A 13,515-nucleotide genomic window follows, 5' to 3' on the forward strand; every position below is an offset into this window, starting at 1 on the left:
GTACTTTTCTTAAACAAAGGACCCCATACCCCGTCGAGCAGAGACCCCCCACCCCCACTTATACGAAGGTGTAAAACTTTAAACGTACACCCGTGTTTTTCCACAAATCACCGCTAGGAGGAAATAGTGCCAGCACAAAGCGATCATAACCAAACAATCACCAGAAATGCAGGCACATACCCCCAGCAGCAATATAAGCAAAAAAAAACACAAGTACACAGCAGTGCGCGCACCTTATGCATCGTATATATATATACGTCACAAAATCCCTGTTTTGCAATACGCTCGCCGGCTCGTCTTACTGGGCCTTGCGTAATCCAGACAACCTCAGAAGAATAATATCAATAAATATTAATATCAATCACCCAAAATCTCAGATTCCTATTCCATACACCCAGCAAAGTAGGGCCCAGTTATCCTACTAAACACCTTCGGCTTGCCCTCAGGAACGCACAAAACCGTCCAAATATTGTGCACTTCCATTTAAAACGAGAGCAGCCACGCAAATAGAACTTGGTCATGAAAAACGCTCGCAAACCGCGCGCGCCTTCCGGGACTCCCAGCGGGGCAGAACAGCACTGCGGCAACCGTGTAGTCAGCTCGCATGCTACTATCCACAATCCCACCGGTTCCCCGAAAAACGTGTGCCGTTTGAAATCGCTTTAACCTATAAGGCATATCAGAATCCACGCTTCTATTCGAAGCAGAAGGCAATAATTACATAGATTTAAAAAACCTACATCCTCTGCACATTGGCCAGGAATGCTTCATGACAGCCATCACTTGACGACGGACTATCAAGAAGTAGGAAAGTACTTAATTGTCGTAAAAAATGAATTTCAAAGGGATAAAGACAAGTTTATGACTAGCTCGCCTGGCGTTTACAGAAAAAATAAAACAATGGTGAATGAAAACACGCGTTGTCACCGAGCAGACGACCCCCCTCTTCACCCCAACTCACCTCGATCACCCCATCACCGCCACGACACAGAGCCACAAAAGTGACCCCCAGCAGGTCGCAGGTCCGTTCAGCGTGGCATAGAAACTACACCATCATTCCTCCAGTCCATCGGGCGCCATTTATGATGTATATTTAGCACCAAGTTACCCAAATTGTGTCGTTAGCAGTGATGGTCGTCGAAGGAAGAAAGGAGAAGACCAGCAGGTTGTCGTCACATTCTGATCAGTTTTATTGAACAGAATAACTCAGTACAAGGCTTTCCACGGGCGGAAGGCCCCGTGAAATACATGAAGTCACAGCATAGCTAATCAGTGTGAACTCTCAGAAGTTTCACAGAGTCTACAGTATTTACTAACTTCTAAGTCCCGCCTCCCTGGACACTCAGGCTCTTCCGGTCAAGGAGGAGGCGGGACATACACATGGCATGCAGCTCATGTGTCACTCTATGTTTTATACCAAATAGGACTAATTCAATATCTATACTATATATGAAGTATGCCGAACACATGTAATGAAATTGTTCAAACTATATTGTTAACCAGTCTAAATGATTAAGCACAAATACACAGTGTAGATTAATCAATTCTGGAGCAGGAAGCTCTCTGCAACACACACAGCTGTTGGTTTAACAGTTGGAGATAGGAGCTGTTCCTATCATTAGGTCAGAAACAGAACCCCCGACCCCCTGGGGTGCCTGGCCGCATTCTTAACAAACTCTGTGCTAGTCACCAAATCTCAACTTACAGAGCTCCTCTTGTGTCCTGTGCAAACTGACACTGTGTGTCAACTGTCTATTAAAATATCAACTGATTGATATATACGTGTCCATGTCTATAAAATATCCATCACAATCATACATACACGAGGAGCAGAACACTCTTGACATAAAGTGACAAACTAGCAAGGGAACTGAACAAACAGGGGAGTATAAATAGACACAGACTAACTAGGCACAGCTAGGTGAACAACTGACAAATCAATACAGTGATTGGCTGGGGGACTAAGAGGACACAGGTGGAAAACAACAACTAACAAGGTTAGACAAGGCAGGTACAGAACTACAGGGGCATGACAGGATTGCACAAAACAATACTACAAAATAAAAGGTACTGTACAAAAGTTAAAGGTGAAACTCTTAACTGCAACTAAGAAACATGGAAAATACAACACTTCAAAATCACAGGAAAACACCAACTAAAAACAAAGGAACACAGGAAAAATATAACAGGGATACAGAACACGGACACAGAAGTCACGGAACGTCATATGGCCTGTTAACCACTTTAGGATATGGATACACAAGACTTGAGTCTGCCTATATGTTGGTTTGTCGCCCTGAGTGGTTTGTCGCCCTGTTTCTGTGTGTTGCGAACATCTTGTGTCTAGGGCGCCTCCAGTAGAGGAAAAGTCTATTTGAAGCAGATAAATGATCAAGACACATAGATTCTACTATACCCCTGTGAAACTGTTTAGGATGGGCTTGGTGGAAGACACGGTGTTGGAAATGTAAAGGGGAAAATGGTAAATTTGTACATGCTTTTTGGGAATGTCCTGTGGTCATACCATTCTGGAAAGAGGTACTGGGGAAACTTGGAGAATGGATGGGGCTAATACTACCAGAATGCCCAAGGTTATGTCTCTTGGGAGATCGCACAGTGCTGCCACAGGGGGTCACCAAGGCACAACATGCATTAGTGACTGCAGGTCTTATTACTGTGGCCAGGTTGATATTGAGAAACTGGAAGAGCTCTGCTATGCCAGAGATCACAGACTGGACCCAACTTATGACGGAAACTGCATCCTTCGAATACTCAATTGCCAGGAGGAACAATGTCAAAGGGAAGTTCCATGAAATATGGGACTACTTTTATTTGTATATTAAAGGATGGTTGCATTAACAATTTGTAATCGGTAATACATTACAGATATAATCACTATTGTTAGCAACAGAATGTGTTGGGGTGTTGTCCATTGGGCTTTTTCTTTTTTGACTGCTAGTTGTGTTTTGTTTTTTGTTTTTTCTTGTCTCTTTCTTTTGTGTACAGTAAGTCATGTGTATTTACTATTTTGTATGCTTTATTGTAAAATCAATAAAAAACTTTGATGACAAAAAAAAAAGAAGACACTTGACACTAGACACTGCATTTCCCCCTCTGTCCAATTGAATGAGTCAAATATGGACCGGACAGAAGGCTCGATCTGCACAACCTGCGTTTATCAGCCTGCAGCCATAGTTTGTGTGACCGGATTCCCATTTTGGGCGGGAACCCCTTTTGGTGTTAGCATTATGTTATGCTTTAGCTATTGAAAAATAGCAGATCTACAAGCTCATAGCGCGCCACCGAGTGGCACGCTACGAGCTTGTAGGTCTGCTATTTTTGAAAAATCGAAGAACGACTGACATAGAAACATAGCTTTTTCAGAAAACTGTCAGGATGTAGAATTTTTAGAATCTGATCTCAGGTCAAAATGGGTTAAATCCTCTACGCTTAGTGAAACAGACTTGAGTTACAACTCTACTTGGACTGCTTTTTTCTGTCTACACCAATTCACCAAATCTCTTCGGACACGTTGTGAGCTTGTAGATCTGCTATTTTTGGCGAATTACTCAAAGGAATCACTTTTAATTCATGTTTGTAGACAAAACCTGCAGTCCACTCCACTCCACTCAGGATCAGACCTAATGTAATATCTCATTAAAAAGCTAGATTAGATTTCTGGTTATAACTAGTGTTCATTGACATTGGGGAGGTGCATTAAAATAAATTGAAATGATAACATTAAAGAAATCCAATAGGCCACATAGGTGTGCATTAAATGAAAGTAAGTAAGTAGGAGCCCATTACTCTTTATTTGAAATGTATGCCATCTTTTCCCTTAGTACCCCACTCAACACACACACACACACACACACACACACACACACACACACACACACACACACACACACACACACACACACACACACACACACACACACACACACACACACACACACACACACATACACACACAACCCAATCTCCCTGCACACCTCCAGTATACCCTTAACAAGTTGCTCTGTAATTAACAGAAGACTTGATAATTAGTTATCTATGACAGGCTGCTCCCATATGGACAAAATACAGACCTAAATAGCCAGGTAGCTGTGAATTAATTATTATTACAGACCTAGATAACACTGTATCAGTAATATGTATTTTAACTAATCAATATTCTTTACGTTTAGTTCTTAAGTTCTTAATTAAGATGACCTACAGAAATCCCCAAACTTGCAAACAATCTTAAATCTACAGTAGACCTACTTGTTGTACTTGTCTGTCTATTCCAGTTTCTCCTCAATCTTTTGGATGCATGTCTTGAAATTGTAACCTCAAAACCAACACTACTTCAGTTCTCATTGCGGTCACACAGAATGCAAAACAATAAACGCTGATGCCATATTGTAAAATAGATGAAATTCTTATTCCAAGTCGACATTCCAGCCTAAATATTTCATTTTCTCCCTCAAATGGCTTTGTGCATTTCCCATTCACATTGACACAGTTGTTCAGTGGGTAATTCTTTTTTTTTTTTTTTTTATAATTATTTTTTTATTGGGTGGTTGAGTGGTTACATACATTCTTGAATACATATCAATACACATTTTCATAAGGAATGATCTTAGTCAAGGAGGTAACAGGAATTGGTTTACATGACAGAGTTTTTTAAACATTTTGTATTTCATTAATTTTATGGCTTCATCCACCCAATGGTTTTTTCATTTTATTTTCATTCACACCTCATTCTTACTAAAGCCGCATGTGCGCACGCACGCACGCACGCACGCACACGCACACACACACGCACACACACACACACACACACACACACACACACACACACCCCCCTACCTACCCTGCCCTGCCCTATACACACACATGAGGGAGATGCGGGAAGAAACAAAGGGGGAGCAACACAAAACATCACACACACACACACTCACACAGGTTCCTTAGGTTGTCCAGCACAGGTTGACTCAGCGGCTCCATTCCTCCTACAACGCCTCATAAATTGGACTCCACAGAGAGTTAAATTGGTTTTCTTTATGACTGTCCTCCGACATTGTCTTCTCAATATTTAAATAATATTTCATTAGTGATTTCCAATCTTGAAGGGAGGGTGCTTCTTTATTTTTCCAGCTTTGCAACAGCAGTTTTTTATATACTAAACATGAAAAGAGAATTTGCCTGCTTATTGGGCATCTGGTTTCCTCAATATTTTGGAAGATACAGATCTTAGGTGAAAGCACGACTGCGCATTTACAATTTATATTTAAAAAACTCTCCATTTTCTCCCAGATCTTTCTAACTTTCTCGCAGTACCAGAAGGCGTGTATAAGGGAATCTCTTTGTGTGCAACACTTTAAGCATCTATCAGAGGATGTGGGATCGAACTTATTTATCTTATCTCTAGTATAGTACATTCTTGTCATTACTTTATACTGAATTAGTCTTAGATTTTCGTTTGTGGTAGTTTTATATGTACGTTGTAAGCATCCCTTCCATTTATATTTAGCATCATCTATTTGAAGATCTTCATTCCATTTATTATATATATTTTGTAGCAGTTCGTCACTATTCTCTGCATTGCTTAGGATGTTATATACAGCACCTATAAGTGGTCTCTTTTTATCCCTTTTTTTAATCACGTCGCTTAATTTAGTTGGAATTTTTTCCCCAAGATCCAAATTTTCTATTACCCAGTTTTTCAACTGCAGATACTTAAAAACATCCCTATTGTTTAATTTGTGTTTGTCTTTTAATTCCTGAAAGGAACATAATTGATTATTTTGTATAATGTCTGATAACTTCTGAATTCCACCATTAATCCATGTTTCCCAGTTCAGTTGAGCGTTTTGAATTGTTATTGATGGGTTATTCCAAATTTGTATATGTTTAGGGATTCCTATATCGTGACCTACTATTTTTTTCATATTTTTCCAAGCGTTAACAGTGCTATTAATAATAAAGTTTGACGTTTTAATTCTTTTCTTGGGGAAAAGGGCTAAGAGTAAACTATGTGGTTGTAACTGGTGGTTTTCAATGTCTATCCACGGTTCCTCATTTGTGTTATTAATTATGTTATAGATATAGAACATTTGACTTGTATTATGATAGAGTTCCATATTAGGAAGATTTAGACCTCCCTCCTCTCGAGGGTATTGCAGCAGTTTCCTCTTTATTCTATTTGATTTATTAGACCAAATGAAGGATGTAATAAGTGAATTCACGCTTTTAAAAAAGGATTTGGGCGGTGTAATAGATATAGTCTGAAATATATATAGAAATTTAGGCAACCACATCATCTTAAAGAGATTTATTCTGCCCATAAGGTTGATGTTCAAGTCAGACCACCTTTCCAAATCTTCTTTCAGTCCTTTAACTAATGGGATAAAATTATCTTTATACAGCTGTAGTTTGTTTGCACTCATATAGCAACCAAGGTACTTGATATTACTCTTTTTTACTTTAAATTGTCTAAATTCGTCCAAATCGGTTTCCCCTTTATTTATTACCAGCAATTCAGTTTTTCCTTCGTTCATCTTGTAACCTGATATTTTTGAAAATGTTTTCATAATTTCTAATATGTGTGGCATATCCCGGTTTACATTACTTAGGTAGAGCAATAAATCATCTGCAAACAAGCTCAGTTTATATTGGTTTTTACCAATGCTAATACCCATTATTTGTTCGGACTGTCTAATTTTTTGGGCCAAGGGCTCAATTGCTAAGGCAAACAGGGAAGGCGATAGGGGGCAGCCTTGAGCTGATCCTCTGCTCAAGGGAAAGGGGTCGGATAAAATTCCATTAGTGTATACTTGTGCCTTTGGTGATTTATAGATTGTTTTTACCATGTTTATGAATTTTAATGGGAAGTCATACACCTCTAAGACTTTGTACAAGTATGACCATTCTAGACGGTCAAAGGCTTTTTCCGCATCGACGGCCATTAGCGTTAACTCTTTATTATGCTTCTTAGCGTATTGTATTAAGGATAAGCAAGTTCTGGTGTTCGTTTTCAAGTCTCTATTTTGAATAAATCCTGTTTGATTGTGATGAATTATACTTGGTAGAACCTGAGCTAATCTGTTATTCATTACCTTTGTAATTATTTTTTTATCACAGTTAATTAAACTAATTGGTCTAAAGTCAGAAGGACTTACGCATTCTCTTCCAGGTTTCGGTAATACCGAGATAGTAGCTAAATACATCGTTTGAGGAAGCGAGTGTTTTGTTTGAGCAGAATTTATAACTTCCATAAAGAGGGGGTTTATACTTGACCAGAATGTAGAATAGAATTCTATTGGGAGGCCATCCATTCCAGGAGCTTTTTTGGGGGGAGATTGTTTTATTGCCGATTTAATTTCTTCATAAGAGAAGTCGTTATTAAAATTGTCTTTTTGCTCTGCTGATAGTTTTTTCAATTCTAGTGAGTTTAAGAAGGGGAGCGGGTCCTGATCTTTTATTTCCGATGTGTATAGGTTTTCATAGAATGATTTAAATTCATTGTTAATTAACTGGTTGTTTCTATTAACCAAGTCTGTTGTTTTGTTTTTTAAAGATATAGGTTGTCTCTTCAACACCTTTTTAACCAATGATGCTAAATGTTTGCCTGATTTATTAACCGAAATATAGTTAAGTTTGTTGGAGTTATGTCGAAAATCATTAGCCTTTTTAGTTAATAAGCTATCCAATTTTAACTTAACTTCCTGTAGTTCAGATAATGTTTTCCTATCAAAGTGTGTCTTGTGTTTTTTCTCTAAGCTACTAATATGTTCCCTCAGTTTATTTATTTCCTTGTTCAATTCAGCTTTCTTTTTTGCGGCATACCCTAACATTATTCCTCTTATATATGCTTTAAATGCATCCCATATGACCTCAATTTCAGGCCTGTCTTGAGGGTCTTCTACATGTACATTCGTTTGGATAAATATCTCTATATGTTTTTTAATGTGCATCAAAAATTCGTTATCTGTTAAATATTTCCTATTCATTCTCCACATCCTCTGAGAAAGAGCATTTTGTTTTGGGGTCATGACACATGAGACGGTAGCGTGGTCTGATATAATGATGTTGTTAATTTTACTTGATAGTACATTGTCCAGGCCTTGCTGTGATACAAATATATAATCTAATCGACTATAACTATTTTGAGGATGTGAGAAGTATGTGTAGTCTATTGTATTGGGATGTAAAATTCTCCATACGTCTTGTAGTTCATTATCTGAGAGAAATTTCACAAGTTTGTTTGGTGGGTTGATTTTCCTGGTTTTAGTTGAGCTGTCATTAGAGCTAAAGATATTGTTCAAATCTGACCCCATTATAATCACCCCTGTTGGTGTGTTATCTAATATAGTTTGAATTTTACCCAGGAAAGACATATCTGAGTTGGGAGGGTTATAGACATTTATGAGAGTGTAGCGTTCACCGAACATTTCACATTTCACTATTAGATACCTGCCGTGGATATCCTTGTGTTGAGAAATCAACTTAAATGGTATCCTCTTGTTAATTAATATTCCCACCCCCCTACTCCTAGATGTAAAAACAGCTTCAAATGCCTCCCCTACCCATTGCCTCTTTAAATATTCCATTTGTCCTACTTTAAAGTGAAGTTCCTGTAAAAAGACAATGTCGGAGGACAGTTTTCCCAAATGATGTAGGACTTTCTGTTTTTTTGTGCCTTCCTGAAGACCATTTACATTCCATGTTACTATTTGAAAGGACACTGGAATAGTTTTTACAGGGTTTTGATTAGCCATGGATGTTCTATGTCCTATAATAAGTAGAGGCTCGATTAGAGGTAGAGCCGCCGGGATCAAACCCGCTATGAACCCAGGAACCTGACACACAGGGGGAACACAACACACACTCAAACACACAGACATTTACCCCCACGAACGCTGACCTGCCCCACCCCCCACCCACCCCTTCCCTATATTTTAGACACATGCTTTGTTAGAGCTATAAACCCCCACTCTTTGGCGTGCAGAACAATTTACTGAAATAAGCACTCATACAGACTCATTCATACCTCCTTGTTTTAGGTCCACAACCTTTCTATTCACATTCCTGAAGGTTCTCCTCCTCATGCAAATGTATCGACCATTCATGTTCATGTTTACACTTCCTCCGACCCAGGACAAAAATCAGTTCAGTGGGTAATTCAACTAGATTAATAGATTGAGATTTCATTATCTCAGGTAGGCTACTATGTGTAAATAAATATGCAGATCTGTTTTTGTTTGTTGTTTTCTTGTTTGATCTCCTTTCCCATTTGCCCCCCTTCTTCTTCTTATTCCCTTTCTTTTTTTCTATGGAAATAATGAGACGATGGGAACTATATGCGCAAAACCAAATTTCACCCCCTTTTAACCTTATAAACCTGTGGTGTGACAATATACCTGATTCTGATTCTAGATTTGATGTTCATTGCATGCTCAATAGTAAATTCTATGTATAATCAGCATTATGTTTATACAAAACATAAGGTCAGCATGATCGGTTGAGTAACTTCCCTTGTAGGTCTGCTATTTGTGAACATGTTGGTGCTTTGCAAGATTTCCTCCGCTGTTAAGTGAGCGTGTGAGTTGATGAACATAAATTATATAATTCACACTGGCACTATAAATTCATGACGGCTTACAGTGGCTCACTGTTCTGGGACTTGGTGTACAGTACTGTACATGACAGCAGACAGTCATACAGCCACAGGCCTGTCATACAGGGAAAGTCATGCTCTGAACTCGTGGTTCTGCATATAACATATCCCTCAGTGAGCTATGACAGCATGCAGTTTTGACTTTTAAATCTTTTTCTTCTTTTCTTCTTTTTTTCCACAATCTGTTTATTGAACATTTTTGAGTGGTGTAAACCACTCCTACAACTGGCTTTGTTAGTCTGTGCAGAAAAAATGAGCATGGTTGCTATGTTCACCCTGTTCACCCGGGTGTGATTTCATTACGTCAGACATGATTTCATTACGTCAGACAGGCTATATAAGACCTTACACCACTCAGTTCACACGGGTGTGATTTTTAGTTTACAAAAAGGACGTGAAAAAGTGAAAGTGATCAAGACAATATGACAACAAGAACAACAACAAGCAAGACTTTCATAAAGACAAAGACAAATACCGTAGACACAAAAATCAAATCAAATACAGTACACTAGGCCTATAAGTCAGTCAACAATGCTACAACAATGTCACCAAATGTATAGCACCTTATGAACATTGTGTAAATCTAAAACCTAAAATTATTTCCATTGAAACTGGACAGATTGTGTTGCTGCTGTCAATGTCTTCTTCTTGGGTTGCCAGCTTTCCATGGTGGAGAAACTGGTGTGTTCTACATGGCCAGTCCATTACATCTGAGCTGGTGTGTGCTGGGCGATGGTGGCAGTGATGGGGGATGTCTGTCAGCCTCCTCCATGTCTGGTATTCATGTTGCCGTCTGGACCTTTGCTCCATGTAGTGTCAACCAAGAAAACTGCCGGAGGATGACAGCGAGTCACAATAGCAGTGGAGGTGGGTGAAGGCTGTAACAAAGGGTGGTTCCCTGTTATGGTCCGACGTACTAACAATCCGACACGCAATAGTCCGACACCCTATCCCAAACCCTAACCAGGCCCGGACTGGCACAGGAAATCGGCACTGGCATTTGTGGTCTTCACCGGCCCAAAGAACGTCCAAGAATGTATTTTTTGTATTACTTTTTTTATGACTGGCCAGCCCTTCTGGCATATGCCAGAATTGCCAGAACCACACGCAGAAGCCACGGGTGAGTCTTAACCGGCCACACATGTGTCTTAAGCGGCCACGCATGTCGGAGCCACGCGGGGTATGTTGAAATGCCGGCATGTAAGCCTTAACCGGCCACATATGTAGGCCTACTTCGGACCAACATATGCCCCCCGGACACATGGCATTGGATCGTGGCCCCCATCTCTCTGCCATGGACCGTGTGGTGGGTGTGGCTGCAGGCACATCGGCCCCCACGCATTAAACGTTGTCACACACACGCATCCTCAGTCCGTTCTATATTTTGGATCCTGTGGTAATGAGGAAGCGGTGATGGGGGCAGGACTGTGAAGTCTGGGGGCTCCTCCTAGCCACAACCTGGCACACACGACGGTGGGTGTTCGATTCATCAATCATTAAGCTCTTGGACCGAGACAGAAAGAGCTTTTTGGCAGCTGCACCCATGCATGACTGATGGACAATGCCACGGACAACCTGAAAACATAATGCCTCCGGCCACAGCTGTTGCCAGTGGAGGCATGCAGACTACGCCTTTCACCCATTGTTTGTAGGTCACAATGCAGGTTGGATAATATACTCCCCAGACCTTCATCCTATATGGGTTCTTCTGGGGGAGTTCATTCATGCACCATTGCCTGGCTGTATCCGTTTTCATCCAAGCTGCTTGCTGTTCCATCACACGGATAAACTTGACTTTGCCCTCTACTATTGAGGGCAAATACTTTACATATAATAATCCCATACATAGGTCAGTGTCAGTTACCTTACTTCGGAGACATAGACAGAGAAACTTGGTTAAAAAAAAAGAAAAATCTAATATTAATTATATTAATATAACAACAATAACAATGTGTGACCACTTTCGTCCAGAGAGGATGAGAAGTCACAAGAGATGTAGAAAGGAAGGCACCTTAGGAGAGATGAGCGAGGGAAGAGGGGAAGAGAAAAAGTGGGAGTAGGAAAATAGATTTCTGTGACTGCGGCTTTTCATGGAATACAGATTGCTTACCAGGGATGTTTTTTCTCTTTGGATGACAGTAGGCAGCAGTCAGTAATGTAATGGGACCAAATATTGGGCAGAATGAGAGGAGAAGATGATGAGGGACCGAGAGTCCTGGGGTCAGACGCTGATTGCATTTTAGAGTGCTATGGAACCAATGTCTGGCAACAGAGATGGACGCAGTGAAGAACCAGAGGAAAGCTTGAGAACTGCGATGGTTCTCAACCAGTATAGGTCTAGATTAGAGAGATATATAACATAACCAGTAACCAGCGTATATATGCATAGTGATTCTCCAAATGGACTTTGATTTTTGTCTCCACCAGGCCGAAGGCATGGGGAGAGAGTATGCTTTGCACTCCGTCCGTGTGTGTGTGCGTGTGTGTGCGTGTGTGCGCGCGCGCGCGCGCGTGCGTGCGTGCGTGCGTGCGTGCGTGTGTGTGTGTGTCCGTGTGTCCGTGTGTCCGTGTGTCCGTCTGTGTACAGCTAATCTCCGGCACCGTTAACCCGGTCGATGTCAAATTTTGCACACACACTCCCTGGATGCCTGGTGCTTGAATCTTCAGATTGCGGCGGAAAATGGGGAGTGAGTCTGCAGTCCTGACTGGAGGGGTTATGGGGTTCAGCGGAGGATGAGAGAGGACTGGAGGGGTTCTGGGGTTCAGCGGAGGATGAGAGAGGACTGGAGGGGTTCTGGGGTTCAGCGGAGGATGAGAGAGGAGCAGAGAGAATAATGTGACTGAAGTAAAGTGATGGGGAGAAGCTGGAACATGGCGTATCAGGCAGGTTGGTAATGGAGTGAGCTTCAGGAACGCCCAGGTCCATTGTTGTGTTTCCCACCGTGTGACTAATGGATACAGAGGCAGTGGATCAAAAGACGGTTAGAAAGAAATGAATTGAACTTGTCTGTTTAATAAGTCAGCAGCAAGGCTGTCTGACTCTTTGTATCAGGAAATAAAGATTCTCTCCTCTCCCCTCCTCTCCTCTACCAAATATGCCTGCATAATTCCCTTTGTGCTAGTTTGGTGAATAATAAATGACCTTTGTGTACGGAAAGGCAGGTATAAGACTAAAGAGGCAACATGAATATGGAACATTAATGCACTCATCTCACAGACCACTAAGCTTTCAACAATTAGACATAGTCATCATAATTAACCTGCACTGTCAAGCACACAAATGCATATACAGTACACACAGACATATACGCATGATAGCTTATCTCTCTCTCACACACACACACACACACACACACACACACACACACACACACACGCACGCACGCACGCACGCACACACACACACACACACGGTTAACAATGTTGTAATCAGTAAAACAAAACCGTGTGGCTGTTACTTTCAGACAGTAATGCAATTCAGCAGATGGTCTAAGTCTTAACTTTTGAATGTTAATTTTTCTGTCATCAGTTCACTTACGGCCACCACTGCAGCCACTTCTGTGACTGCACTATTTATTCTGTAGCTAATTTTAAAGCTAGGGAGATTTCCCAGTATAGCTTATGTTATGGCACATTTGGTTCTGTTATTGATTTATTATTGTCACTTATTTATGTTGCTATTTGCACTGTGCACTGTGCCCACTGTGTTTTGGGGACTGTGCATGAGAATAAGGTGACATGATGTTTTGTGTCAGTCATTCTTCCCTTTATGTGAAGAATGATAAAACAGCCTCTTTTGGAGTTTTGTGAGCTGCTCTGCAAATAAGCAACCAACACTCATATCAAGTATC

This window comes from Electrona antarctica, assembly GCF_951216825.1.
Source record: "Electrona antarctica genome assembly, chromosome: 5".
NCBI lineage: Eukaryota > Metazoa > Chordata > Actinopteri > Myctophiformes > Myctophidae > Electrona > Electrona antarctica.